Genomic DNA, 25,650 nt, shown 5'->3' on the forward strand with positions numbered 1-25,650 from the left:
CATTTACCCACAGGGCTGACAAACTACGACATGCAAGCTAACAAGGTGAGTTCTGTAAGATTGGTTCCCATTAATTGAGCAACTTGGTTACTAACCTACAGATGCCATACTGGGACAATGTTGCAAGAAGAACACATGAGGTCAGCAGAAGAGAAGGAAAGATTGCTAATGCTGGCATCCCCCTCAAAGGGCACAACATAATCCCAACAGATCTGATACATTACTGTGCTCAGTCAGTGCAGCCATTTTATGTACTGTAGAGGTGATTCAGACGGGGAGAACAGCATCAGCCTTTGTGTGTCAGTCCAGCTCTGCCTAATGTGCTACACTGAGAGCCTAAGTCAGAGCTGACTGTAATCTAATCAACCTTAAAGCTTGCTCAAATCCAAACAATGTCTTTTAACATTGCTCGTTCACTCTGATGAATGGGGCTGTTTAAAGAGCACTCCCTTTACTTATTGGCACTTTTCTTTTGGCTAAAACAGAAATTCTTGCTTTTTCATAAAGAGGAAAATGTCTGTAAGTTTTGCCACCCTGTGGCATAATGCCTTCATGACAAATAGGGCAGGAGTGGATGCTCAGTCTCACAAGGTGAGCGTGATGCGTTAGAAGGACTTTTGGCGCAGAGGGATTCATACACGCTACATTCCCGACTCTGACGACAGGAGGCCTGTGCAGATCAGTAACACGGCAAAGAGGCAGGAACACAGGCTGCTGGAGCCCCTGCTCAAACTTGTGAAAGACATTTGTGGAAAGAAATTAAATGGTCGTTTACCATTTTAAGTAGGGCAAATATTTTCTATCCCTGGGGTACACTTAGACAGGCATTCACTACAGTGGCCCGGTTGTTTGTGTGTACATGTAATTCTCTGCAGCACTTTCGCATGCTGATTTGAAGTTGCTCTGAACGCAGCACCGAGACCTGAAGACTCGACGTCGGCAGGTTTCAGCCCGTATCACTGATGTCATTACATCCCTCTCAACGCCTTTATCTGCACCTATTTTGTCACCGATTCTGTTAGAATTGCCCTTTACAACTCTACCTGTGCCACTTATTACTGCACAACAGAAAAACCTCTGATGGGTCACAGAAGAGCAAGTAGGGGAAGCAATTAAGCGTCGTACCCTGAAATTGGTTTCTGAGGTTGCATGCTAAGGCAATTTGTGTCTCTGTCACCTCCCTGGTGTCGAGAAGGTGCTTGCAAGACTTTCAAATATGAATAGGCTGTCTGAAAAAAATAAGTAAAAGGTAATAACTTCATGGATTTTTTGAAGCATAGAAAGTAGTCTATTCATGATAAGTGGTAGCTTTTTTCCAATACTTGTGAATAATGAAATTAAATTGAAGAAGAAGAAAACCCCATCACCAGTTGACAGTAAAATATAAATTGTTTTAAATAGGTTTAAATAGAAGCCAATCTAAAGGGTAAGCACAACCTATTTCGGGAGTGAGACAAAACTCCCACCAACTCATATAACCTTCTAAGTCTGCTCAGTGTTCAACTGCAGATCAATGCACAAGGAAGAGTACATGGACACAGGTGCCTGGGTTATGTTTCTGTTGCAAACTCACACCAAGTTGATTCTAATTCTACCCATTAGTTCACGGACTTCCAGTCCAATTCACTCAGACATGCAGGTTACAGGGAGGCTCACCTTTCGAGAGCATGCTGCTAGTCTCAGTGACAGAGTACCTGACATTTCAATGGCACATGGGGCCTAAAATGGCAGGATTATTTTGAAGAGCTTTTCATCCTGCTCTGTGGGCTCTGGGGGAGTGGAAGTCACATGCTGTCCTCTTGACCTTTCCCCCGCCCGGCACAGCGCCCCCTACCTGGGCGTCTACCTCCTGCACCTGCGTGGGCTCTGTTTCACACGCACCTCCCGCACACTCACAAGGGAAACCTATCACCATCCTGGCAGATAAGCACCGCTCTGTGTTTCCCATTTGAACCTGTAATTAAATCTCCATGGTACCTTCACCATAACCTGTACAACTGGCCTGCACTTGACCCGTTTCAATTGTGAATACATATAGTACTCTTGTCAAAAGTACAATGGGGATTTTTACCGAAATAACTTTAGGTGAGTGAAAATTATAATGGCAGATGATGGTCTACACATGAAGTGAACCAGCAGCCCCACATCTCAAAATGGCTGAGACCCATTAAGGAGACTCACATGGTTTTATAAGTGAGGAAGTAAGGTTCTGTCGAATAGTTTCGAGTAAAAAGGTCTTGAGCTGAAAATGAGAAGGTTCTAACTGACATTTTTTTAAACAAGTTTTTGTCATAAACATGTTGTTTATAGAACCCCCTAATTCTCAGCTCAGGAAGTAGACTTAGAGACTGAAGTAGAGCACAGCATCAGTTGAAAACACCCTGCTAACCCAATGTAAAGATGAGCGAAAATGATGTGCACCGAGAGCAGAGAGATGTCCCTCTGCCCCCAGAAAGCCAGGAATGGACACTCAGCAAAAATGCTCCTCATCAGAGGCTGACCCATCGACCGTGCTAAACCCCGTCCCCCTCCACCCCAAAGCAAAGGAACGAGTGGCCACCTAAGCCGCACATCACCGATACCAACAAAAGCCGCAAACAGCTCAAACTCACCGCGCCAGGCGCACAGCCTCACCGCCGCTCAACAGCTTCACCGGGGGCGCCACCGGGGCGCACAGTGTCCGACCGGCTACAGCGCGAGTACAGAACCTCGGACGCACGGCACGCGCCTCACGCGCCTGCCGGTACGTACCTACCCGCCTCCCTCGGTGCTCTCAGCGCTGTGGGGCACGCACCTGCAGAGAGCCACGCCAAACCTGTGGCAGAATCCCTCCACGCACCGCCGCTGCGGTCCCTTCTCTCCGCGGCTCAGACCCCGCTCCGCTCCGCCGGACCTGCTGCAGTCATGCTGACAATGCCTCCGCTGTCACCTGTCGTAGTCTCGCTCTCTCCCCCCCCCCCCCCGACTCCTTTTCTTCCCCTTTTAATCAATCGTTCTTCTCCCCGTGTCTCTCTGAGCTGGCTGGCAGACTCCGCCAGGTTCAGAGCGCGCTCAGGCAGAGCCTGCGTTTGTCGAGTTGTTGTAGTTTAATTGTGGTTGCCAGGCGATACAGTAAGCTTCTCTAACTCACATGGAGGGGAGGATAGGGAGAGGGGGAGGAGGAGGGGAGACCAGGGGAAGTAGGGGGTGCTGAATGCTAATTACAGTCACACTTCTGCACAAGGTGAGATTGAGCTCTCTGATTGGGGGGGGATGGACTTGTAAGAGAAATATCTGGACGGTGGGGCGGGTGAGAACAGGGCTAAAAATCAGGCTTGCTCTGTCTTTGGTTTTTACCTTTTTTTTAAATGATGTTTTTCAGTACAGACTAGGGTCTCATACTAAAACAATACATTGAATTGATTCATTTTATTCATTGTAACAATATAAAGCATTAAAACAAGCATATGATGATGAGAAATACCCATTCAATGCCCATACTTTGCAATCAATCACAAAGAATCAAATACTGAAATTATATACAGACTAGAAGACTGTCTTCTTGGGCCTGCATATTGCTGTGTTTAGCTGCTGTTTCACTTTCATACATTTCCTCATACACGACATAGCCTCACCGTCAGATAGCCTTCACACAAACAGCACATGGTGCTATACATTCAACTGCGGAAGAAGGCAAACAATGACTGACTCGACAGAGGAAATGAGTCTAAACAGTGAAGTTAATTGTGACTGCTGCAAAAGCCAGCTTTTTAATAAGTGTCCTGCAGCATGCGAGATGATTACTGTTTTCAGTCGACAGCGGAAATTATCTTGCTGCGCGCTCGATCACATTATGCCCCTTATTGGAAATTCACTGCAGTTTATCCCCCCCCCCCCTTCTCAGCGCATATTGTGGCTCATTTCAAACACAACAGTTGAAGGCACTTCCTTCAATTAAGCTTTTCTCGAGATCACTGAGATGCACTGGCACTTGCCAATAAGCGAGAGCAATTTGATGATGCCATGGCTCTCGGGGACGATTCCAAGCAGGAGAAGTGATCCACGCAGCCTTCTGCCTGCAGTATGAGGAGAGCGCAGTTTCATCTGCCAGAAGGGTAGGGTGGGAAGCTCTGCCAGTACAGTGTGTACAGCAGACAGGGCAACAGCGCTTTTTACCTCCCCGTTTCCTTTTTGCGCCTCCTTTTCTCGATCCTAGCTTCATGGTCCACCCAATGGAAAGCAAGCCAGGAAAGGAAGCAAGGACAAAAGAATTGAGAAAACGTGAATTGGGCAAACGGAATGTCCTTGCTCCGTCAAACGTGGGTTTGAAGCCGCGTCAATTGCAGATGTGGCAGATGGGCTGAAGTGGATCCAGAGGTTGATCATTCATACGGCACACATTCCAAAAGAAAGTTTCTCAGCTCAGGAAGTCTTCAGGTGCCTCCTTAGCTCCTACCACTTTCAAAGAACATTCAACAGGTTGGAATGTCCTTAAAGATGGAATGTCCTTCAATCGATTTCTGGGTCAGGCAAGGAAGGAGGAGACAAGGAAGGATAAAAAGACATCAGACATCACTAAACAATCTAAACAGGCCTCCAGCAGGAATGTATTCTGGTGTCTCAGGGCCCAGGGGTGATGTGAAGCATGAAATGAGCAAAGTTAAATTGAAGCTGGAGTAAAACAGGCAGCACTGACACCAGAACTGTTCCTCTGATATGACAAACTCATATTGCCTTATTTCTGCTTCGCTTTGCAAATAAACAAGATTCAAATGTCAAACTTGTTTTTACTTTCTTGAAATAAGCAGCCACACCCATGTGAACACCCAGTTCACTCCAAAGCTTCAGGCACTCTCTTCTCCACTCCACTGTATTTGTTCACAGTTTGGCTCAGAAATAAAGGTGCGATTCAGATTCAGACTCATGTCAGAGAGTCTCCCCAGAGCGAGTTGTAAAGAGCTAGGTTTGGCAGAATCCACAAACGTGGATGAGGGTTCTTCACTGTCTGTGTCATATCTCTGACATCGAGGGCTTAGGTTTAAGCAACCGCTAGGAGAGGATCTAAAAGATGAATACCGCATGCGTTATTTATTGCTGTGTAGTCCGTTACATTCTGAATCACTTGATTTACTTGTTGAAGAGCGTGAAGGGAAGTGTCAGGCAAAGCTAATACTCGCAGACAGATGAGGTTATTGTTTCTTGTCGTCTCTAAAAAGCTCAGCTCCTCCTGTCAGCGCTGGCAATCTGCTTTCCGTCTGCTTCTCCATACCGGTTCAAAGGGAAGTTCCCAAAGACCCGGAAGTTTGACTGGGTTTCAGAAAGAGAGCCTCCAACTGGTATCAGCCTCATGAAGACAGGAGCACAAACCAAACAGTGAGGGCAACGGTATAGCACAGGACCCTACGGTACCAGGGGCGATGGTTCTGCTCTGGGGTGGGTTGGGGCTGGTGAGAGGGGGGACAGTTTTTCTAGAGACTCGTCTGGGTAAGGCATTCGCTCCGGGCTACCGGGAGGCCAGCGGTACAATGTGCGTGGCTGGCATTCCCAGCTGTATGGTGCTGAGCTCCTGACAGCCTAAGAGATCCGAGTGTCAGGATTATCACAATACCTCCACACCGCTCTTCGCCCCGGTCAGCCCTGCTGCCCCAGCTGGGTACTTATCACCACGGAGGCGACGCCGTACCTGGTGGACCTTAACTGCTTCCATCAAGTGACGTGCCCAAACCTCATGGACACGACTTCACCTGGCCATTTTAACACCGTGGGTACAGTAAGTAGCTTGGCCCTTATCCCGGAGGCATAATGTGAACCATGGGAACAGGCCTCTTTCAGCCTCACACAAGGGTACACAAGGGTACACAATCTATGGAACATACTAAACAAATTATAGGGTTTACTCCCTAGAACTTCCAAGAACAGCTCACCAACAGAGAGAACACTGATGAAACAGCCAACATTTCTCGCCCTTTACCAGAAGAAGTATAGTGAATCACATGATATGACCTCCCATTCCCTATGCATCAGCCCCTTACAGGAAACAGCCCCCAGAGGAAAGGGAAATTCTGAAATTGTGACCTTCAGTTATAGGAAAATCCATGTCTGATTTCATTGTAGGGCTGAAGAGGAAGGATGAATTCTGAGCTTGTGACAGTGATACTTGTGTTGGTGTTGGAGATTCTTACTCATGTTTCTTTCAAACAAGCTTCTGTAATCTTCAAGACACAAAACTGAATGTTTCAGAGTACACTCTAGATCAATTCCTCTCGCTATCACCATGAAACACGGAACTTTTAAAGGTTCACTTAGAGGAGAGAATTACGGAAGAATAAATTATCTAAGGGGAGAAATAAATCCATAAGTCAGGGCGTAGCTGGAGGCTTTTAAGATATCCGGAACATGCTGGGGAGTTCTGCCCCTGAGTGTGCAGGAGAAGGCAAACCTGCTGGAATTACCACGGCAACTGTTGCTCAGCCAATAGACTGCCTGTGTCTCCTCTGTCGAATGTGTCCAGGATGCCTGAGCTCCAGGCCCCCCTGTTGTGATGCTGGGCAGGTGGGCCACTACAGGAGTCTGACCTGGGCCTGTCAGTCAGGAGGGGTAGGAGAGGAGCAGGCAGAGCCACCAAACACCAACAGAGCATGTACACACACACACACACACACACACACACACAGATAGACAGACATACATACACACGGATGCACAACTACATTACGTAGTAGATACGCGTATGCGTATGTACACATACATAGATACACAAGTACACACACAGACAGACAGACACACACACACAAGTACAGGTACATGACACTATACGAACAGACACTGCAAGATGCAGACAGGTTACACTGCAAGACGCAAGCCACTAGTAAGCTGAAAAAACAGGATGGCCAGGTTATAGTTTGCTACTGAGTACCTGAGAAACCCTGCAGAGTTTCAGAAATAGGTCTTGGGGACAGGTCCTTTGAAACCAAAATTGATGGCAAGAGCAAAGTGTGAAAGCCAAAAGGAACTGCCCAACCACCAAACATGGAGGTGGGGGTGTTATAGTTTGGGCATGTATGGCTACAGGTCACTTGCCCTCATTGATAATGTAACTGCAGATAGCTGCAGTAGAATGAATCCTTAAGTGTGTTATCTGGTCAAGTTCAATCAAATGCCTTTGGTATGCCAGTTGTTTGTCCTATGTCTCTGACTGAATAATAATAGACTACACAGGCAATCAAAAGCCTAGAATCAAGACAAGATACTAAAAGCCTTTGTATACCTGCACTAAGGAAGCGATTGAACACATCGTATACCTGCACTAAGGAAGCGATTGAACACACCTGACTAATCAAAAACACCTGTGAAGTCTTTTGTCCCAGGTATTATGACTTACAAAAATTTGGGGACTATATACAAAAAGGGCTGTAATTCCTACACAGATCACCCGATATGGATGTAAATACCTTCAAATTAAAGCTGACAATCTACACGTTGGCCTCATATTCATTATTTAATTAGAAATCCAATGGAGTCCAGAGCCAAAACAACACATCACTGTCAAAATACTTATGGATATATCATAAACTTACTGCATATGATGGGTAACCCACTCTCCACCTGTGCTAACTATCCACGGACACGTACCACCAAAATGTTTTGGCAATTCTGGATTCATTCGTTCTTTGCCCAATCAATGCGGAGTTCCACTTGGTTACACTTGACTTGATTAAGCATGCATTCTCTAATACACATCACGTCTTGCAAACCTGCATTTGAAAGCAATTACAAAATGAATCCCTTTGGGTTTCCATAAAAAAAAAACTTGCAACAGTGCTCTACAAACTATTCAATGTGATACTGCAATGGGGGGGAAAAAAATCTCAGACAGTCAAGCGAGAGACACACATTCACGCAGATAGGAAGGCATTCAGCGTGCTGTCAAATTACAATGAGTGTTGCTGAAGATCTTTATAAATTGTCGTATATGGATGGCTGCAGAAGGTGTCTTAGCAGAATCGGTCTGGTCTCATCTAGAAAGTTAATGGCATTGTTTTTTTCCCCACAGGAAAACAACTTCACTTCTGCTATTACTTTCAGTGTCAATAACTAGTATTAAGGCAACAAACATACATTGGGAAAATGGCTGCAAGACTCCTCCTGAGGAGCAGAAGTGGATTTCTCCCACCGCACATCGTTATGCTGCCAGCTTGTCTGCCGGTAGCCATTTCTCATCGACAGACACCCTCCCAGAGGAAGCCATCTTTCTACTCGACAGTGTTGCCCCTGCTATAGGCCATCCAACAGCTCAGAGCTGATGAAATGCATACACATTTATTATTTAGAACTTTGTTAAAACCATACGTAAAAATGGCAAGGCACACACAGAACACTGGCAGAAAATAGATATGCATTTCTGGGTCTAAAATTTGTCGAGAAAATTCTATTTTTCACGAGACTTCAGTTGGAACCCCAAAAAACCAGCAAGCGAGGTAAGAAAAACTCCCAACTGGGAAGAAAACCCCAGGTGGCCATCCTCAGGTGGCCATCCTCAGGTGGCCGGCCTTGCGTCACTTATCTCTCCCACAGGAGGTTCTCTGTGAGAGGGATAAGCGGCTTAACTTTGATGGTCCTTATCAAAAGAAGCAGCATCTCCCAAAGCATTGCGATTTGGAGAGCCCCGTGTATATGTTACGCTAATGTTCCCCAAAGAAATGTTCCAGTTACCTATGGAACATTTCTTTTTTTTTTTTTTTCAACAAATGCCGGTGAATTTATCAATTGGCTCATTGATCGGTGAGAATCACTTTTACTCTAATTCTAACAGACTGCTAAATCCACATAAACTTGTTTGTTGGCCATAAAAGCCTTGGCAAGACTGACAGTTTTACACACGCACTGTAAAATGCTTTTTTTCCCCCACCACCTTCATGTATCGCCAACTTTAGCCCTTGATTTTTAACTAGCAGTAATACGAAATGGGATACAGTACATGATGCATACAAATAATAAAATCCAGAGTGTAGACACTTTTTATCACCTTTTCAAAGCAACTATTGACAGTCCCAGTTTATGGTGGGACCTAGGCCTTTTGAAGCCCACATAACTGTTCATTTTTGTCCTCAGACAGTGCAAAAAGGTTTACGGCCAAGGAGAGATGGAAGAGCCAAGACTGGGCTCTCGGCCAAATCTGAGGCCAGATCTCAAGTCAAAACTGCTGCGTCTTTTATGAAACTAAACATTTCTGCCAGATTTCAAAGCACAGGCAAATGCTGGGGGATTACACGCACAGACCATGATAGGGATTCATTCCGGCTCCTTCCTTTCCGAGTGCTAAAGCATTCTTCCAAAGCATTTAGAAAGCCCAGACTTAAGCAGCCGATATTATAGACAAATAGAGGGCGTCGGGGGAACAAGCTGCCATGGGGGCTCAAAGGGGAGTAGTGGTTTCAAACAAACCAATTATGCAAATACTCTGAACTGTCACTCCAACAGAATGAAGCTTTTCTCAGGGGGCTGGATAGAGTTGAAGTGGGTGTGTCCTTTTTTTACAATGTCATTAATTGGATATGTTCCGCCTTCCCAAAGCCTGTGGTTTTCAGAATAGGGGACTAAAATATTACCCATAAATCACCCCAACGGAGCCACCAAGAATCAGGCTAATGGAGCTAGAAGACGTGCTGTCATCGCAGCGATGACGTAGTCCTGGAGTGAGACCCTGCCAGTATGCAGCGGTGGGACAGATGAGGAGGGGAGGAGCATGTGTCTCTAGGAGTGTGTGTGTGTGTGTATGTGTGTGTGTGTGTGTGTGTGTGTGAGAGCGTGTGCGTGCCTGCGCGTGTGGGTGTGCATGTGGTATGTGTGTTTGGCGGTTTGTGCTGGTTGACTACAGGCGAATTTCCATACACTGTAAAATGTCTAAATGGCTTGAACGCAAGTCTGAAAAACAGCACATTCTTTCCAGGTTTCCACACAAAGACAGAAAGTTATGACTTTAATGACCATGTTTAAAGAACATGAAAGGAGTATGATAATAATATGCGATATAATCAAATGGTAATAATACAAATGTAATAATCATAACCATATTCCAATAGCACTTCACTGCAGATTGAGCGGAGGTTTAGACACTGGGGAGGAAGGTGCGGTTCTTATCTGTCGGCTTGGTGTGCAGAACCACACAGTCTCACACTCTCAGTCCACACACAAGAGTGCTGTCTATTTATTTTCCCTCATTAGCTTTAAATTGGCGAGCAAAACATTCTCGTCAGGCCTGCTTTTAATCATTGTTGTAGACTTTGGGTTGCCGTGGCTTTGATGTCGCCATGCTCCTCCGTCAAGCACCCGGGCCTTGCAAGGCGGCATTTTGTGGTGCCACTCATTAATCCGCCATTTCATTCTCCATCATCAAAACCTGGCGCAACAGCAGTGCCCAACCTTATACATGAGCAGACTTAATGATGTGTTAAATATAATCTTTAAAATGTTGCCCAGATCACAGGATGCATATATTGGGCATTCATTTTCACTCGGCATGAACTGGGCTTACAAACGCCAGAGCACGCTCTTATACTGTAGTTTCAGAAAGCAAAGTTTTGCTGAATTTACATTACATTAATTACGTGGCATTTAGCAGACACTCTTATCCAGAGCGACGTACAACAAAGTGCAAATCAAACACAAGAACAAGTGCAAAAGTGGACCTGAGAGGACAGTACAGTTCCGAGTCCTAGTGTAAACATAAAGAAATTCAGAACCCTTGAAGAGTACAATCAACTTTCAAACTAGCATACCACAGTTGGCAGCTAGAATACAACAATACAACAGCCAAAAAAACAACAATACCTATGCAAGTAACAATATCTATACATAAGTACCATTACGGTCTAAGGCTAATCACAGTGATTGTGAGTTGGGGAGGGAAAGGTGTAGCCTGAAGAGATGGGTCTTCAGTCTGAATTTGATTAACGTTAAAGCAGTCAATGAGCTATCTGAACTGAATGTACAGTTAAAAGCCCAGAAATATGCACTCCATCTCAGTGGTACAAATAACACTGTGCATATAACTTATGATCTTGCCATGAATTTGCATTAAAGTGTACTGCGTTTAGCTAGCTTAGGTTTAAACAATGACAATAGCTAAGGTCCAGCCATGAATGCTGTTTAGCTGATGTTGAGGCTCCATGGCAGGTCCTCTTTTGAGTAGCATCGTGTTGTTTGTGTAAAAAGTAGCACTTGACTACAGTGAAGTTCCGGAAAGGTCCAGAGATACAGAGAGGTAGTCAGGCAGAGCCCTGCGACCAAACCAGGCTGGAAACACAGAGCCCACGCCAAGCCCTGCCCCACACACCTGAGCCAGTTGAGCTGTAGCCAGGCCACAAAGCCATACCCCCAATAAAACAGGTCCGGCCCCCCACTACACACACACACACACACACACGAGGCGCACTGACCCCGGTGGTGAGTCACATGACACAGCAGAGGAAGGGACAAAGGACCGCAGAGGAAGTGAACGCCGTCAAGGCGGTGAGCTACTATGCGCTGTTCATAACCCGCCATCTCCTACGAGACAGACCAAACCTCACATTGGCTCCCACTTCCTGGGTCAGGCTGCAGTCGCCCGCTGCTTGGGATGGGGGGAGGGGGGAGGGTGGCGGTGGTCGGGGGGGAGCGGGGAGGGTGGCGGTGGTCGGGGGGTAGGGGGATGTTTGGGGTGGCGGGACTCTCGTTTTCCACGCTGCATGAGACGTATAAAAACAGGATGTGGTGGAATGTTTCCACGAAAAAGCTCCCTGATCCGCATATCTTCCAATATTGTGTGCTGGATGAGTCCTCTGGGGTGGGGGGCCTGTGGGTGGGGTTGAGGGGTGGTGTAGACACAGCAGAGACAGTCTTCAGGAAGAGGCTAACAGGAACAGAGACATGCCAGTAATGAGCCCTGGGTGACATCATCGCAGTAAGCGGAGGAGTTTCCAGATCTGCTCTTCATTTCTTTCCGTAAAACAAATAATTGCACCGCTGGGGCTCGCTGGAGACTGCGCTCTGAAAAAAACCATACCACTAAGGACGAAAAAGCTAACGCTATTTATTCTGCCTGCTGACGGGGCTCAATCTTATGCTGAAGAAGCAGGCATTCCAGGCAGAAACACTCACATTTCTGGGACACCAGATATTACTGGATAATAACACAGCATTAGGAGTTAGGATCATGAGGCCCTTGAAAAAGCAATAAAGCAAGCAGTGGGGAAAATTGAACCGAGACAAAAACAAGACCGGGCCGAGACAGCAACCTTCACTTTTCCTAAACATCTTAAAAATGCAAGTTGTCTCTGAATGCCTTTAAGTGTGGGGTTCTTGAGATTTTTGTCATGTAAATTCTGATATTTGACTGAGAAAAGACTTGACTTTAACTTTCTCTGAAAAAGAAAGCATTCTAGGTAATAAAGAAATCTGACATAAATGACTCAGAAGACAAGGACTATGATCTATTGAAGCACACATAGACCCACAAACATATATACACATATATACAGGGGGCTCCAGAACGATTGGCACCATTTATAAATATGCACAAAAAGTGCTCCAAATCTCCATCAATGACCCATAGCCATATTTGACAGTAGGTATGAGGTGCTTCTCCTTGTATGCATTCTATTTACCCTCCAAACATGCCAATGGTGTGTATGGCCAACATGTTCAATTTTGGTCTCATCTGACCATAGCACTCTCTTCCAGTCAATTACCCATCTGTCTCTTCCAACTTCCAACTTGACAGTTCTTTGGCTTTTCCCATGCTGATGGTTGACCAGGGGATTTTGCATGCTTTTTTATACACTAGTGAAACAGGAAGTAATCAAATGACAGAATATACAAGTGAAACTCGAAAAATTAGAATATCATGCAAAAGTTCATTTATTTCAGTAAATCAACTAAAAAGGTTAAACTAATATATCATATAGACTCATTACATGCAAAGTGAGATATTCCAAGCCTTTATTTCTTATATTTTTGATGATTATGGCTTAAAGCTTATGAAAACCCCAAATTCAAAATCTCAGAAAATTAGAATATTGTGGAAAGGTTCAATATTGTAGGCTCAAAGTGTCACACTCTAATCAGCTAATTAATCCAAAACACCAGCAAAGGGTTCCTGAGCCTTTAAATTGTCTCTCATGGGGAAGACTGCTGACCTGACTGTTGTGCAGAAAACCATCATCGACACCCTCCACAAGGAGGGAAAGCCTCAAAAGGTAATTGCAAGAGAAGTTGGATGTTCTCAAAGTGCTATATCAAAGCACATTAATAGAAAGTGAAGTGGAAGGAAAAAGTCCTGGAGAGGATTGTCAGGAAAAGGCCATTCAAAAGTGTGGGAGAGCTTCACAAGGAGTGGACTGGGGCTGGAGTTGATGCATCAAGAGCCACTACACACAGACGGATCCTGGACATGGGCTTCAGATGTCGTATTCCTCTTGTGAAGCCGCTCCTGAATAACAAACAATGCCAGATGCGTCTTACCTGGGCTAAAGAAAAAAAGAACTGGTCTGTTGCTCAGTGGTCCAAAGTCCTCTTCTCTGATGAGAGCAAATTTTGCATCTCATTTGGAAACCAAGGTCCCAGAGTCTGGAGGAAGAATGGAGAGGCACACAATCCAAGATGCTTAAAGTCCAGTGTGAAGTTTCCACAGTCAGTGTTGATTTGGGGAGCCGTGTCATCTGCTGGTGTTGGTCCACTGTGCTTTATTAAGTCCAGGGTCAACGCAACCGTCTACCAGGAAATTTTAGAGCACTTCATGGTTCCTTCAGCAGACAAGCTTTATGGAGACGCTGACTTTATTTTCCAGCAGGACTTAGCACCTGCCCACACTGCCAAAAGTACCAAAACCTGGTTCAATGACCATGGGATTGCTGTGCTTGATTGGCCAGCAAACTCACCTGACCTGAACCCCATAGGGAATCTATGGGGCATTGCCAAGAGAAAGATGAGAGACATGAGACCGAACAATGCAGAAGAGCTGAAGGCTGCTATTGAAGCATCCTGGTCTTCCATAACACCTCAGCAGTGCCACAGGCTGATCGCATCCATGCCACGCCGCATTGAGGCAGTAATTCGTGCAAAAGGGGCCCAAACCAAGTACTGAGTACATATGCATGATTATACTTTTCAGAGGGCCGACATTTCTGTATTTAAAATCCTTTTTTGATTGATTTCATGTAATATTCTAATTTTCTGAGATTTTGAATTTGAGGTTTTCATAAGCTGTAAGCCATAATCATCTAAATTATAACAAATAAAGGCTTGAAATATCTTGCTTTGCATGTAATTTGTCTATGTAATATATTAGTTTCACCTTTAAAGTTGAGTTATTGAAATAAATGAACTTTTGCACGATATTCTAATTTTTCGAATTTCACTTGTAGTTCCTTTAGACCGAGATAACTGAATTAAAGTAAAACTGTACTGCCAATTCCACTGTTAGAATTTATTTACAATAATTGTTAGGGGTGCCAATAATTCTTCAGAAAAAAACTAGATTACTAAATAAAAAACATAAAAGTATAAACCTTTCCTGTACGTTTGAACATACAATATAGATCATTATATTATTATATGCAGACTTTTTTCTCCATTTGTATTAAGGGTGCCAATAATTCTGGAGCCCACTGTTTGCAAAAATACATATGCATACGTATGCATGTGCACACACATCCAAACCCATATATACACATCGATGTGCAGACATACATGGACATACCCAATAACATTTGACTAAGCAATAAGTGCAGGCTGCTCAATGCTCTCTGATTGCACTGTTACAGAGCTCAGCAGTCAGGGTGGTCCTCCAATCTGCACTGAAGCCTCACAGTGAAGCGAAAGCACACTCCTGAGACAACGACACACCACGCTCCATAGTTGAGCACCACAGCAACAGCAAGGCCTCCACCAGGAAAAGCAGGTGCGATGTTTAGGTCCCCAACAGCCAACTTGCTAAATTACTCGACGCATTCCTGCACTTATTTGCACCTGCATTAAAATGTGCCAGAAAGCTACACTAGATAACCAGAGACTCCGGAAAGTTCCGTGGTGAATATTCAAAGAGCCACGTTAAACATTTGTTCACAATCAAACAGCCCCTGTTGCTGAACACTTTCTATAGAACAAAGGGAAGGTGGGCATTGTGGGAATATGCCATAGGTACAAGGTGTCAGTCATGCCGCCGCCGGCTCCATACGCGGCCCTGGCTGACTGTCGAGCTATCTGGGGCGCTCCAGACAGCACGGCACACGGCAGATCAAATACACGCTAATTAGCAAGGTTAACAGAGCCGAAACACAATCTCTTCCAGCCCCGAACCTCACCACTACAAAGACACGGCTGCCTGATTACTTGCAGGGTTTTGTGGAAAAAGTATTTTAAAAGACCCCCCGAAAAAAGAAGAAATGCCTTTGATAGTCTACGTACAGTAATGAAGAAAAGCACCTCTGGAGGGGAAAAAAAACTGTCAGGCTGAGAAGGCAGCCAGACTTGTGTCAAAAGAAATACGCTCATGACACAAATGTTCAGAATAACACACACTTTCTGCGGGCTGGTGGGTATGACAAGGAACAGACTTGTGAGGACCACGAACAGAGGGCACTCTGCTGGGTGGACACTTCTGACTGATGGATCCAGAGGGAGTTCACAAGGTTTGTGCGAACCCCTCTCAGACTTGCCAGCAATTCACAACATCTTGTCATTCACAATCTTCATGATGTGAACCGCCACCCGCAATTCAAACCCTGTATCTGACCATGTCTCTGATATATGGAGATGAGCTGATCAAAGAATATGTTAGGAGCTGTCTCGATAGAGATAAAATCTGGTATCAGTTCCATCGGACCATGAACAGTGACAGGGCTTTGGAGAGAACAGAATCATGCCTGTGATGTGAGGACTACAGTAAGCCCTCCACCCTGTCCATACCGTACCAGGTTAAAACCCAGAGTTGAGTTTGGGAGAACTGATAGGACAAGTCCTCTTGGATATATAAAAGGTCAGAAGTGAAAACAGGAAGTGTTATGTGGTATGAGAACTTGACTTTATCTGCATGATCTCCATCCAATGAAAATGTACATGCATAAACATTTTTCATCCATATTTTGTGGAAAAGATTAATCCAAAGTATTCTCAAATTCCATCACCCGACTCCAATAGCCCCTCTGAGTTACTCCTGCAACCTTCTATTAACAAGTCACTTCCTGACACTCTACTCCACAGTTACCCAATCAACAGAGATCTGAGGTACAGCATTTGGCAGGATAATGATACAAAAAGTATCAGTCGGTTAGCTTCATATTAGCCAACGTCCCTGTTAGCCAAAGGAGATGTCGTGATTGCATGCAATAACAGCCCACTTAAACTAACACAGGCTCATTATGGGTAAAACTATCTGGTTGGTGTTTTCCTTCGTATTATGTCTGCTGTGATAGCAAATTAAAACGAAAGGCTACACAGATTTGGAGACTTATTTCCGTACTTGTTGGACCGAAATGATTTATTTGGACTATTAACGTTGCATTATTCTTGGAGAAAGATCAGATAAGGGTGCCAGGTGAGGGGAAATGGATGTAAAACGTTTTTTTGAGAGAGTCCAGTTCACCTACAGCAGGAAAAGTGGAGTGGCAGGAAACGTGGGCCTCAACCAGAAGCCCGGGCACGCTAACATGAAAAACAGCGCAAGTGTTTTCCCACAGTAATAATGCGCTGTAATTGCCTATAATCTGGAGACATTAGGGTAACGATCGGACTGTATTCTTTGTGTGCAATCAGGGACTGGCCAGAGTGAGAGGAGGAGGCATAGGGGAAGCTCATAACTTCAATAGGCCGAAAGGATTTGGTGGCCTCACTCTGGACCACTTCCCCGGCTTCTTCCTCGGGCTCCAGTGTATTTTGGACAGGAAACAATCAAAGGGAATAAAATAATCCATGTGCGGATTTGTCTTTTTTTGTTTGAAAGAGCCTCTCTGGCAGTGTGTACGTTAATGGTCGAGTGGGTTCTTGGAGACTAAACAAGCTCTTAAGTGTGGCTTCACATTCATCGTACGGTACATCAATCTAGTTTTGACATTTACCATACAGGCTCTGCACAGTCTTCCTGACGTGCAATGTGCAAAGATACGTCTTAAATTTGGCTCTAAAATACTGTATTTATTTATTTTTTTAACTGGTGTTGTAGACAATACTATTAAAGTCTGAAGGACTAAGACATCCAAAAAGATGCGGAGTCACAGGCCAATTGTTGCTGCTCTTAATACAAAAAAGAAACTATCCACCACACCAAAAGGGAACATCTTCAAATGCATTCGCAATTACAAGATAACTTCAGATCAAAAAGACAAAATGTATTGTTACTACAGTAAAAAAGCAGTATAGTTACTATGTATTTTCATAATTACAATTTTCATAACCACATTGTAGGGAAGCGAGAATTGGCACTGGATTTGACATATCAGCTGCAGCCAAAGCTCGTCTGTGAAAAACGGCAGTCCTTGGGGCAAAACAGGCCGATCTCAATCTACAGAGCATTGCTCAGGCAGACTCCTTGTTTTTCAAGTCTTGAACCGTTTTCACTTTGTTTCTGTTTTGTTTTGCTTTAATGGCTGGCTGGTTTTCCTCCACCAGGACGTCTGTAGCTGGCGTGCTCGCTTTTAGCCACTATGGTCGGAGGCGCCATTGTATGTTTGCAAGTTGTTTATGAGGAACTCTGATTCACCAAAGGAGGTTTGGCATGCTATCACAATGTTTTTTCTTTTCTTTTTTTAAATTATGAATTAATCTGAAGCCCCTTCCTCTTATATAGTCCCCTCCCCTCTTTTCTCAGGGGTGTCTACGGGTTGCCCAGTGCTAAGAGACGAACTTCATTCTTGTGGCCAGGCAACATTTACCCTGATTGCTGCCCGGCGTCTTAAGATGAAATGCCCCTTCTCCCACCCACCCCAGCCTGGGTTTCCTATGCTCTTTGACATTATTTATTTATTTTTATGTTTTGTGGCTCCGCATTCTGGACCAAAAATACAACCATGCTTTTTTTTTTCAAGCATTTAAAAAATAGCGTGGTTTTGGGGTGGAAAGAAAAAAGTAGGTGGGTTTTTGTACGAGACTAAAATGGCAGCCAACTGAGTCATGTCACAGGCTATGCCAGCGATGTGAGCATAAGACCACCTCATGCTGTTCCGACCACGACTTGTACATGCAGACACTGGAGAAATACATAAATGTGATGTATGCTGTTTCAATGAATGGAAGAGCTCCGATGACTTTATGTCCAAGTTAGGTCTTTCACAGAGCTTCTGCGACTGTCTTGGCTTCCACTGTTTTGTGTTGGCAGTTGACCGTGGTTCTTCACAGAAGGGACTGGCACTCTGCCAGAGCATGTTATGTTATTAGGTGATGCTATTCTTTATAACTCTTACTCTTGTCAAAGCTATCTTCCACTTTCGTGCATGTACTTATATTCAAGACTCTGTCATTATGCACATTATTAGCATTATTACAGAGGGAGGTGACGATCCGTTTCTTTCAGGGAAACAGCATTTTTCTGTAAAATGACAAGGTTTCCTGAGGGCCAAGATCCTGTGTGCAACAGGGAAAGCTATATTTGGGTCTATTAGCTTTGTTGGGTCTATTATCAGTCCTTAACAACCAGCCCTATCTAAGGACAAACCTAAGGTTAAACCTGAAAGTCGTCTCAATTTGAGATGCTTACTTTCTGACAACTGAAAAACATTTAACATTTCTGGGACAGTCCATTGAAATATGGCTTGTGGCTGCAGATTTCATCAAATTAATTTGGATTGGATGGGGCAGTTTTTTTAATTTAATGCACACTTGAACTTGATCTTGGCATAACTGCAACATCGGTGGTTAGTAATAATCTTGTGCTTTGCTAATATGAAGATTTCAGAATATGTTTTCAAAACTACTGTTGCAGAGCCTTGCAGTATTCATTGCAAACCAAAATGAAGCCATTGAAATGTCTTTGGTCATAAACTGACATTTAAAAAATGTAGACTTTCCATATAATGGGATGGGACAAGATCATTCTATCAAGCCTGGTCTACAGTATGCACTTTTTTATTGAAGGATTGTCCATGAAAATACTACCATTTTGATTATGTTTATATTCCAATTACTTTATATCAAGTAAGATGTTTGAAAATATTGTGTTAGCTGCATATGCAAATGTAGAGTATTAGATTGCTAATAGACCATCATACATTGTCCTTTAAATCACTGGAAATGATTGGGTCTAATGAAAAGGCTAATGCAGAAAAGCCTTGCAGCGTTTCGCCAACAGTCACATACTGGAAAGTTTCATGAAATTGTTGATTAAATGATTAGCTAGCATTCACAATTTCTGGATTGCTAAATAATCCTATTGTCTTTCAGGGCAAAACATTGTTATGGTAGCTTGATTGTTATAAGTGTGGCTCGTGCGTATTATTAACCAAACCAAAACCAGAGTGTGCTGGGTTTGAACCGCCACACACAATTTAAATCCTGGCTACACAAGGTTCTGATTCACCAAACATAGTAACCGACCAGTGGTTTATGAAATACATCGCCAAAGTCAGCAAAGTTACGCCACACGGGACAGAGAAGTTTGTCAGGCTCATATTATGTCAGGCAAATATTATGACAAGTGACATATCTGAAACCAACTAAAAACACATTTCATCAACTCTTAACACAGCGGCAAAAAAATAAAATAAATAAAAACCAGTACGAACAAACCGTATATCACCTCAACTCAAAACCGTTTCCTTGACAGATTTGAAAATTCCACGGTTGTTTAGACTTCTTGTTATTTACACACAGGCGAATGACATGTGTGTTATGGGGGCGGAAGGTTCAAGAGTTCAGAAAGGGGGATCGATGTCGGGAGTTTTGATTTCTGGTGTCTGTCAGGCTCGGAGTGCGGAGGTTGAGGAGAGAGGAGAGCGTGGTGCCTCCTCTGCTCTCACCTACCCTTTCCCACGGTGTTCGGTTTGTTTACTGGCAGGTGTCAGTGTCAAGCGGTGCCCCCCATCCCGACTCCCTCGCGGAGACTGACCCCAAGGCCCTTCCATTTTAAGGAACCGGCAAGAAGGTGGAAAAAGATCAATGTCACAATGTGCTCTCTGCCTCTATGTTTCTTCATCATTATTTCTCTACTTACCGCCTCTGTTCAATCTGTCTCTCTCTTCCTCCCTCCCTTTCTCTCTAACATACCCTTTCTCTGTCTCTCTCCCTGTCTGTCTCCCTCTATCTTTTACTTTCTCATTCCCTCTCTATCTCTCCCTCCCTCACTCTACCCTCTATTTCTCTCTCCTCTCTCTCTGCCTCTTTGCCTGTTGGTCTCTCTCTCTCTCTCTCTCTCTCTCCCTCTGTCTCTAACCCATCCTCTCTCTCTCTCTCCGTCTCTCTCTCTTCTCTCTCTGTCTCTCTCTGCTGGAGCTGTGACTGTGACCTTCTCACAGTCTGCATTTCCCCATCTAATCGCTTCTCCAGTCTGCGGTCTCTTTGCGTCACCACTGGTAGTTGATACCCAGGATGTAAACCTGCCCCCTGCTGACTCCACAATGCCCCCCCACCCCCCTTCAGCCTGTCAGTCTGCACCCTGTTCCTCTTCCAGTGCACTAATTTACAGTGTTTGTGTGTCCTGGGATATCCGTGAAAGGCTAATGATTCTGGGCATGCAGAACATCGTAGATATGTTGGACAACTTTCTCCCTGGCGTCTATGTTATTTCTCCACACTATTTAGCACAGGGTCCTTATCCCCACAGAGCTGGTCTCACTCTCTCTAGCTGTGCTTCCCCTGACCTGCCTTAGCTATGAGTGAGCCACTCGACTGTCATCCAAAATGGCGGCCCGCATTGTGACCAGTTGGGTCTCACGCACTCCTTACTGTAGGTGTAGCTGGTCCTGGAACATCTGACGAACCTTCAGCTAAACGGTCTGGCTGTACTAAACAGTTCGCGAGAATTGTGTTATTTTTAAAGAACTCATAATGCAGTAGTCCAAATGCTTCTGCTTTTATTGTTCGTGTTCTGGAGACATCACAAGAAAAAGGTGACAATTATGCTTATTACAGCCATGCACAGAGGTGTTTGAGGGTTTCTAGAAAAGGCTTTATTGTCATAAATGTATTATTCACATGTAATCTTGACCATGATACTTGGCAAGTCACACTAAAGATGGTCTGTGCAAATAGCAACAATACAGGCTAGGCAATAAAGATGCAACAGCAATGTCAACAGCAGTTAGCAGCTATTAGCATTTTACAGAGGAACAGGTTAATGTGATGCCAATGACCTTGTATTTACTGGTTACAAGCAGGGATATACACATGCATACAAATAGAGGCAGAGGGCAGTGAGATGTTATTATTCACACAAACACACACAAACACACACACACACGCTGACAAACACATGCAGCTGCACACACACACAGTGACACACACACACACACACATACACGCAGGCATTCACACACACAGTGACACACGTAGACACACACACACACATACACACATGGACACACACACACACAGGGACACACACACACACACAGACACACACACACGGACACGGCTCTTGGCCCGGGGGGGACTAGGGACAGCCACGTTCCCACAGTGCTCATTCATATCCCCGGAATTCCAGAAAAAAGGGAAAAAAAGTGAAAGGCCCCGGTCCCTGGCCCAGAGTCTGGGCGCCACCTCAGAATCCCCAGCTAGCGGACGCCGTGTCCAGAGCCGGAATCCCAGCCCACAGGGGCGAGGGACCACGTAATGTGAGCCCCGCCTTGCATCATCAGCCCAGATTATTTTCTCACTGCTTCCGAGACAAGGGAGCGCAACCTGGGCTGAACAGGGGGCAGCTCAGCGGGTAGTTTAAAAGTGTCTGCAGGGAGGTAAGGAACCCTAGCGTTCTTCCCCTCCGCCCCCCTCCCCTGTCCTGTCCCTAACACTGGCCAAAGCTGCCACATCCTCCCCTGGCAACCGGTCAGCAGTGGTGTTTGGCTTTTCTTCATTATTTTGTATTATTTTTTCATTATTGATCCCTCCCTCCCTCCCTCCCTCCTTCCCTCCCTCCCTCTCTCTCTCTCTCTCTCTCCCTCCACACGTGGTGGTGCCTTGAGCCCTGGCCAGAACTCTTAGGCCTGGCTCTGTGCAGGCCCATGTAGGGGAGGTGCGCTAGCCGCTGCTAAAGTCACTCGTTAACAACTCCCGGGTCTCTCCCCCTCTAAGCTCCAGCACTAATGGTACCGGTGTTCAAAGTTAAGAGTTTTCACAACAGCAGGGCAGTTCTTCACAGATCAAAATGACACCAAAAACACCATAAAAGTTGAATGTACAATATCAAAATCCTATCAAATTGCCCTATAAACAATATATTTATGACACTGACATTTGTCAAAAATGTCAGTTAGAACCTTATAATTTTAAGGTCTCGCACAGCTTTCAGCCGTGAGTCCAATGCTAAACAACTTCATCAGTACTTTGCTAACAGAAAATAAAGTATTTCCTCTAATGCGTCTTCATGCAGTTGGATCTGACGAACACAGCAGTGGCTTCAGGGCATGAAGCTGGCAGAATAGACTGAACTAAACTATGACCATGCTATGACCTCCTAGTCACCAGGGCTAAGGGTCTGAGTCAGATGGGAACATAGGGACATGGCTACCAGCCTCTTAGTCTGTTATAACGGGTCTGAAGACATGCAGCACGGTCGCATGGACAAGTGTACAAAGGAGTGCACAGTCAAAATGGTGGTTCTGGTACCAGGAGGAGAGTGAGGTCACAAAATGACAATGAGAGCTGATTCTGACTTGGTGGCCCTGACTCACACTCGCACACACACACACACACACACACACACACACACGCCCCGCTGTACACAGTGGCTCACAGACACTCAGCACACTCTGTCAGAATCTGTCTCTTTCAAACCCTCCCAAAAAAAAAAACAGAATAGAGGAAAAACATTTTTCCGATTATAACTGGAGTGTTCTCCTTTTTTTCTCCCTCTCTCTGCAGCCAGTGACTTGAAAAACAAAGGCTATGAGCAAGAGGAGTGGCAGGATAATTTATTAACAACAAGAGAGCCCTCTCTGGGCCTCCTCTGTGCGCTAGAGCTCTGGCACATCCCTCACTGGAGCTGAGAGTCACACTGTTATACCCTACATGCACTCTCAGACAAGAAATGGTTCCTTTTGGACCTATTGTGATTCAATAGAAGAACCATATCTACTGTCATTGAAGGGTTCTTTATTAAGCAAAAGTCTTTGTCTGGCAGCTTTCACACTTCACACCTATGAAATTCCATAAAATAACTAATAAGGGTTCCTCTATAGAGACAAGTCAAAGAACCATATTTTCTGAGAGCGTATGACATAACACACAACCCATCACAATGCAAAAGCAGCAATATGAAACATAATGCAATGTTCAGCACAGGTATGCTACTTCATTGGAAAAAACTGTAAATCATTCATATGCCTAGAAATAACCAGCAATATCTAGCTATAGTTCATTTATTATATTATGCTGTAGTATATTAGCATGCTCTGCTATAACCCTAAAGTTAAGACTAAAATTAAAGTGCCTTATATATTTGCAAGGTAATCTGATCTTCGACCAATGAAAAGCAAGTTGCAAACGGTAGTGAGCTGGGCTGTGCAGGGGTCATTCAAAAAATAAAGTTCACCAAGAGAAGTAGATACTCAAGTGTGAAGTGGCACAGATACAGCACAGGCAAGTAGAGATATGCATACAGTCATCAATGTTTTTACAAATGTGCTAACATACTGCAGTGGGCGGTTTAGTCCGGACTCCAGTTTTAATGAGAGACTTTATCTTTGCACTGACATGTGTGAAGCTCTGGAAGCACCAAGCCTCAATATTAATCGACCGACTTCATCAATGGAGGACGATGAAAGGAACTGGTCTTAATTTCCTCTGTGTCTTCCCTGATTTCAGTCACTCTGATAAACTCGGGGTGCTCTAAGAACCCAGTGCGCCATCTAGCCCCAAAAATTAGGAGCGCTACTGAGCAACAGAGTACAATACTGCAGAGGGAGCCACAGTGAGAGCAGGTGCCACTCATAACAACAGTCTGACTGCTTCATTTTCAGTGCCTAATGTTTAACGTCACCAATCAACAATCGTGATCAAAGTTTGGAGGACTTTCTGCCTGACAGACAGACACAGACACATACACACACATATGCACACACTCGCATACACTTCTGTGTGTGCGCAAACACTTGCACGTGCACACTGGCACACACACACACACACACACACACACACACACACACACACACACAGTGACACAGGCAAGCCCTTCACAGAAGGGGCCACATAGACCCCCATTGAGCGCTCAGGCTGGAATGGGTTTACAAGGACAACTGCACATAACTGCCACAAATTCCAACAGCCTCTGTGCAGCAATCAGCCCAAAAAACTACAAAAATATTTATGATACTAATGGGGGTGAGCTCACTCTAGGAAACTCAAACTCTAATGACTGCACAGCCCTGGCATCTGGCTCATCCGAGACGCACGGGGGGAGCGGGAAGCAGGTTCTCCAGCCATTTGCCGACGGTCAGGAAATAACTGGTCTCTCTCCACGGCCGAGCCAGGGTGATGGCTTGGGGAATAAGGCTGGAGGTGGTGGAAGGAGGGGGGGGGGGGGGGGGGGGGTTGGCAGGGGCAAGGCAAGTGCTGGAGAGAATCTTATGATTTAGGCCTCGCCACAAATCTCATTTAAAATCAATGCTCCCCGTGGCGGTCTTGAATTAATCAGACCAACTGATTATTTCAAAAAGTCAATTTTCCCAAGGATGCTTCTTCAAATTTTTAATTGTTTTGGATTAAAAAACTTTTCTACGCTTTACTGAGCTTGTTTGGTGTATTGGAACCTATGAAATCCTCTCAAAAAGTGCAAACCCTGCCTCTTGTCCTCTAGGTTGGCTCAATTGCAGAAAAGTATTTGAATCCAAAACAATTATGTATCTGACCCAGGTCTGTTCTCCAGACTTTAAACCCTTCTACCCAATACAGTATGTCTGCGGACCACAGCCAGCCAACCTGGATAATCTCTCATCATGTTAACATTTTCATTAATATATTGACAATACTGTCAATGCCAGATCATCAAACTCAGTTCCAGTACTGTAACCACTGAGAAGCAAACCAAAGATTAACACAGCTCTAAAAATACTTTTATAATAACCATTTGGCTATTACCGCCATTGGCTATTATATGAGCCAAGTATGATAGGAGCATAATCAGATGCAACCAGTTGGCAGACAATTATCTTAGCAACAAGTGTATATTTAGATATTACTGTTTATATAATGTCTGTCCTCCTTGCTCGTACAAAATAAAACTGTTGATTGATGTTAAACATAGAGTGTGCCAGAATATAGCAATTGACCCTAGAGATCCAACTTTCCATAAATTGTAAAAATAGACATTTAATAATGTTTTAAATCACATGCAAAATTTACAGGAGTTTTGCTGTATGTCTACCTCCAGCCAAAGCACGTAGGCACGTGGATATCAAGTGATATTTTTGAAAAAGGAGAGGACAAAACGTTACAGTATTGACGCAAACCAATTTCCCTCACAGATGCGTAATACATTTGCCAAATGATTCA

General features: G+C 44.5%; 1 protein-coding gene across 1 annotated transcript in view; it reads right to left on the reverse strand.

Moving 5' to 3' along the window:
• Positions 1-25,650, reverse strand: part of LOC133121256 (ankyrin repeat and fibronectin type-III domain-containing protein 1) — a 161,234-nt gene that overhangs the window by 63,272 nt on the left and 72,312 nt on the right. The window lies entirely within an intron of this gene.

This window comes from Conger conger, chromosome 2 (assembly GCF_963514075.1).
Source record: "Conger conger chromosome 2, fConCon1.1, whole genome shotgun sequence".
Taxonomy (NCBI): Eukaryota; Metazoa; Chordata; class Actinopteri; order Anguilliformes; family Congridae; genus Conger; species Conger conger.